This window comes from Daphnia pulicaria, chromosome 7, assembly GCF_021234035.1.
Source record: "Daphnia pulicaria isolate SC F1-1A chromosome 7, SC_F0-13Bv2, whole genome shotgun sequence".
Classification (NCBI taxonomy): domain Eukaryota; kingdom Metazoa; phylum Arthropoda; class Branchiopoda; order Diplostraca; family Daphniidae; genus Daphnia; species Daphnia pulicaria.
The window spans coordinates 12,161,364-12,167,526 of record NC_060919.1 but is presented as its reverse complement, the minus strand read 5'-3'; positions in this window follow the sequence as shown (position 1 = coordinate 12,167,526).

Sequence of the window (6,163 nt, the reverse complement as noted above, 5' to 3'; positions counted from 1 at the left end):
TCTTTTGGGTAGCATAATTGAAAAGTCGTTATGCAGTCTTCTGCGGACCCAAAAAGCTTTGAATACAATAGTTTAATTTTTTTACCCTCCTCAAACTCAGAAGTGTCAATAACCCTTTCGAAATGTTTTATCCAATCTTCAAATTTTGTCGACCCCATTCCGTTAAAAGCGGGCACTTGGGCCAACAGCGATATAGTCATTTGCTGTTGATTCTGTAAAAGCTTCTGACTGTTATAATAACTCTGGTTTGATTTTACTCGACAATCTTTAGCTAAAATGGTTTCTTCCGATTCGACTTCGCTGTCGCAAAGGGCTTCATCGTTTAGTGGCTCTGATGCCATTAAGGCCCCGTGCTTCGCTTCTTCTTTTGGGACCCCTGCATTTCTTAAATATCGATACATTTTGTCAAAATGACTCTGATGTGATGTTACTGACTTTCTTTTAATGATAACTGTTTCGTCTTCTTCTTTCATTTTCGGAAAGGTTGTTGTTGTTTCCCACAATTCAATATCTCTCAAAGGGTTCGTTTCACTCAAACGGTCGGGGGTTATTGGCCTTACTTTAGTCTTTTTATTTGTTTCTACTTTCCCTTTTTGTTCAACCTTTCGGAAAGTATTTGTTTCCCTCAAACGGTCGGGGGTTATTGACCTTACTTTAGTCTTTTTATTTTCTTCTACTTTCCCTTTTTGTTCAACCTTTTTCCTCGGATTTGTTATTTTTACCGTTACTTGCTCTTCTTCGGAATCGCTTGTAGGCCTAGTCTCCACTTTCTCTTTCTGTTTTACTCTTTTTGTAAGATTCTTTCTGTTTACCGTTATTTCCTCTTCGTCAGATTCGCTGTCTGACAATTTTGCACTGCTCAATTCGTTGATTTTTGACAAATTGTCTTGCTCGTTAATGACAGTTTCTGTTTGATTAACAAGTACATTTATTTCAATATGTTCGTTCTCTAGTGGTGCTGGAGGCTCGCCTCTAATACGTGTACTGATACGAGTCGGTGGTTGTCCTTTGACACGCAGATTGCGATTTCTTCTGACTGGTTTGCTTGGTCCAGCTTCGTCAACAGATTCGTCGTCACCGTCCTCTGAATCAGCTCTTAAATCAGCTCCTAATCTTTGTTCGTCTTCCTCTACTTCTTCTAGATTTGGATATAGTCGTTTCGGTTGAATAGGCGTTCTAGCCAACGCTTTCCCTTTCGTTTGTGCCCAGTCTTCTCTTTGTTCCTCAGAAGAACGATTGTCTAAATTCTTTTTGATTTCGTCCTCCTCCTCCTCTTCCTCCTCGTCTTCCTCCTCTTCTTCCTCCTCGTCCTCTTCCTCTTCAGAAGAGGGTTGCGAGCGGTCCACTTGGATGGCGTCAGTTGGTTGGGGCAATTTTGGTGCTCTTTTAAATTGTTTAGGCGATAATTTACTAAAGATCGACCCTATACTTTTCAAAAAGCCTGGCGTTCCTAATTTCTCCTTAGGAGTGTCGATAGTTACTCCTTCCATTCGGTTGTTAACCTTTTCTGATTGTGTGGTTAAAATCATTAACCAGATTAAAAAAGTCTATTCATCAAAATTTTACTCTGAGACGCTCGGTGGATCGATTTAATTAATGAAATTAAAGACAGAGTCGGCTGAAGACCAACAAAACTGTCATGAATTATTGTAAAAAAATTAAGCGGCAGAGTCGGCTGAATACCGACAAAACTGCTATTTGTTATATAAAAGAAAAAAGGGCAGAGTCGGCTGAGTACCAACAAAACTGCTATGTTTTATGTAAAAAAGGAAAAAAGGCAGAGTCGGCGGAAAACCAACAAGACTGCTATGTTTTAATTTAAAAATAAATAGGCAGAGTCGGCCGACGACCAACAGAACTGCTATACGACATGTATGTTTTGCACATTATTCCCGTTTCTTAATTATTGGAGGGTTTGTTTTAAATTTTTTACTTTCTTTTTGACATAATCAATAAGAAATATTTTTGATTGACTCGTTTGAATTTTTTCTGAAAGCCAGAAAAATTCTCGTGATCAATCCCTTCTCGACTGCCAAGATCCACGCCGTGTTCCTGGTACGATCGCTAAACCTTCGACAGCCGCTTCGAATGACGTAAGACTCGTATCTTACTCATTCGGTACCCACCACACGAGGGTTCTGGGACCAAAAATACATAAACGTCGATGGCTGTGAGTTTTACATCCAATAATAAATTATTGGAGACCGCACCTGACGTGATGGTACACAGTTGCAAACATATGTGAAAAATAAGACACACGAGTTCAGATAGATCGCTGCCACCAATGTAATAACTTACGCTGCGTGATGGCGTAAATTACTAACATAAGAATAAAAATATAAAAGAAGATTCTACTAAAGACTTGTATTTACCGCATGATTACACTATACGAGAATGCTGGACAATCGAAGGTACGTCTGGTCAAATACAGTTGAGGAGAGTGGAGATAAGATGAAAGGAAGAGTCTGGTCAGTGAGAGAATTTCAGATAGGGTAGAATCAAGTAGTGCAGAGGAAGAACAGTTTAGACGGGATGAACTGGCGTAACTGAACTGCCGGACTGACTGTAACGACTGCTACGACTTTTTACTTGCTAGTTCTATTTATTACATTTTGAAATGTTGAAGAATGGGGTGCATTTTTAGTAGCGTCAGCTTTTGACCTTGGCTTTTTCATGAACAAAGAGGCATTTTTAGAAAGGCATAAGGTTTAAATTGTCCCGGAAGTTATGGGTCTAGTTTGTGTCGGTTACTCTTGGCCTTGACTCTTTTCAATAGCGAGGGTGACTTTAGAAAGTCAAGTGTCCCTTTTTTACCTGCTATGAGTCTGGCGGAATCCTTACAATTCCTTCTCTCACTCTGCCACTCTCTCCTCCACTGGCCCTCCCAATCTCTCCACCTGCGTTCGTGATTCTACGTGATCTGGTTCTCTATGTCTCTGCTCCACTTACCTACGTCCATCTCTGACCGACTTTAGTCACACTGTTTCGGCCATTCTTGACAGCTTCGCCACCCCTTTAGCCATTATCGGTACGGATTCAAACGCAAAAAAACCACTATGGAACAGCTGTGGTAAAGACTCACACGGGAGGGAGCTGGAGGATCTGATCACTAGACACAAACTAAATATAGTAAACAGGCCTCACGCCGACCTTGACTTCATTCCGAAAGGCACCTCTTTCGTTGATATTACTCTCGCGGGGGATCAAATTGTTGTATCTCGGTGGCTGTACCTTGCCTTTCTCTCCCTCTCGGACCATCCATACATCTATTTCGAGGTGGAGTTTGCTGGAATGGCTCCTCCACCTGTGAATCCTTCTGCTGCGCGGAAGGCTTCGGATCTAAACTGTATTAATAGGACTACTTTTCTGGACAATCTAGCTCGATCACTACCCAACTTTGAGTCACATATTGTGTCCTTTCCGTCTCCCGGTTCTACTGATTTCGATATTTTGAATCTGTCTGCTGTGGTTCCTTGGTTTCTTGCGCTAGTTCGGCCAAGGTGAAAGCTCCTATAGCTGTAAATTCTAAAAACATGCCCTGGTGGAAAACGGAACTTTATGCCCTCCGTACTAAAGCTCGGACGGCATTTAAGACATGGTCTAGAAGTGAGAGCTCTGCGGACGAGTTTTTGTACCGGTTTGCTAAGTCCGGTTACCAACGGGCGTTGCGGCGGGCCAAATGCAAAGCGTGGGCGGATTTCCGTCAGCCTGCGTCGTCCGGCGACACCTTTAAAGCGCTCGCTGAATTCTCTGGAAAGTCCCAATCCATCCCTTTTCCTCTTGAGCTTGTTGTTAATGGTCTTCCCACATCTGATCCTGCTATCATTGCTGAAGGATGAGCTGACCATTTTTTTCCTGCTGATAAACCTACTGAGCCTATGCACGCCAATATTATTGAAAACTCCAGTCTCTCTCTAAGCCAAAATAATTGTGATATTCCCCCGTCGATTTCTGATTGGGAATTTGAAGCTGCGGCCGAATCGTTAAACTGCAAATCCGCTCCAGGTGAAGATGGCATCTCTGCCGGCCTCCTCCTGCTTAGCCTCCCATTGATAAAACCTTTGCTCCTCAAGATTTTGAACGCCTGCTTTCTGCTTTATTTTTTTCCGAGCCCCTGGAAACTTGTCAAGTTTGTAGTTATTGGAAAACCAAACAAGCCCGACTATGCTACTCTCAACAGCTTTAGGCCAATCAGTCTTATCTCTAATCTGGCCAAGCTCCTTTAAAAAGTAATTCTTGATCGTCTTATCTGGTACAGCCGTTCTTTAAACTGGATAAGCGACTTCCAACATGGATTCAGGGAAGGAAGGTCCACTGAAACAGCTGCTTACTCGCTCATTTCCTTTGTTGAAACTGGATTTGAAGAGAAAAAAGTTAGCGCAGTAGCCTTCCTTGATATCAAAAGCGCTTTTGACTCCGCGTGGCATCCATCGATCATTGCCGCTTTGGCCATACGTTCTTGTCCTTCCTATCTTTTAAAATTGGTCCAGAGCTTCCTAACCAACAGAACGGCTGTCTTCTCTGTTCAAAATGCAACTTTCTCGAAATCAGTTTCTCTTGGATGTCCTCAGGGGGGGAGGGGTACTCTCACCTTTCTTACGGAACATTTTGGTCGATGACCTACTCCGGCTTTCTTTTGACTTCCCCGTCCATTTCATTGCTTACGCCGATAACATCACTATTGTCACTAGTCACAAAGATCCGGCCATGGCCACTCGCTATCTCCAAATTGTCTGTGATGCTGTTGGGGTGTGGCTCAACTCCAGAGAGTTGTCCTTGAACGCCCTTAAAACGGTGTTTGTTCTTTTCTCTCGGAACGCTCTGCCTGGCCGGACCATAGTATTGACGTTGATGGCGTAAAAATTACTCCATCCTCTTCGGTTCACTACCTCGACTTTATTGTTGACGCTAATGTTAAATGGAAGGAGCACCTCAAAGCAAAATGTGAGTCGGCGAAGCGTGCTCTGATCATGGCCAATAGCTGTCTACGCAAATCTTTTGGCTACGACAGCAAACGCCTCAGATTTTTTTACTTATCCACCGTGGAGCCTTTACTCTCTTATGGTTGCTCTTTTTCCCCCCTTTTCACCCTTTTCGTCTTAATGGCAAAATATGGGGTATAGGCAGCACAAAAAAGGGTGAAAAGGGGGAAAAAGAGCAAAATTCATCACATTTTAAGGACCGCCCACCTAAAATGGCGTGGGGTCCATTTTAAAATGGAGGGAGTCTAACTCAACTTTGAAGTGAGATTACGGGGGGAATTATTATTTTAAAAATAAACAAAAAAATGAGAATCAGCGTAAAAAACTGATTCTAATGATATTATTTTCAAAAGAATCCCTTATTCATGCATCAACTCTATTCATATTTGAGCTTTACTGCTTTTACAGTTAATGATTTAAAATGTTGTATTGTTTACAGGCTATAAGATGGCTGTGAATACGAGTTCAATCATATTCAAATTCTAAAAGGGATTCTTCTCTTTTAACAGCATTCTCATTCACTTTTCGTACTGTTATAGGGCTGTTCGACATCTTTTTTTAACATTTGTTGCCATCGCGACAACGCAGCATTTGAGTCAATATGATCTGATGTTTTTTACAATAGAGCAAACCAATGACGCGTACCCTAGCCATGGCAACCTCGCGGCGGCCATATTATGTTGACTTTCACTTTGGGCGATGTGGAGCTCTTATGGGTTTTGGGGGGTCCCTTAGATTTTAGTCTATAGTTTTTCTCTTGTTTATAATGGTAAAACTTGCTGCAACAGGGAAATAGGGAATTGAACAGGGAATTTTTTTATGTAATTATTTTATTTTTCTGAATTCCCATCTATTTGTTAAAAATGAATTAAACGCGTTGTTTACGTTTTTTTGAGGGAAGAACGGGGAGAAGAGGGAGAATGGGATGAATGGGAGGGAGGAGGGCGTACGAAAAAAAAGGGGACCCACGTTTCCTCCTCCCTCCCATTCGTCCTATTCTCCCTCTTCTCCCCGTTCTTCGAGTGATTTTTTTAAAAATAAATAGCACTATCGAGAGGGTCATTTGACGTTCCATACTGTACTAGAAGGCATATAATCGAACATGATCCACATTCGTGCAAAACAAGCAATAATATAAAAAAAAATTTTAAACTTAATTCAACCCCCCAAAAAAAACAGTG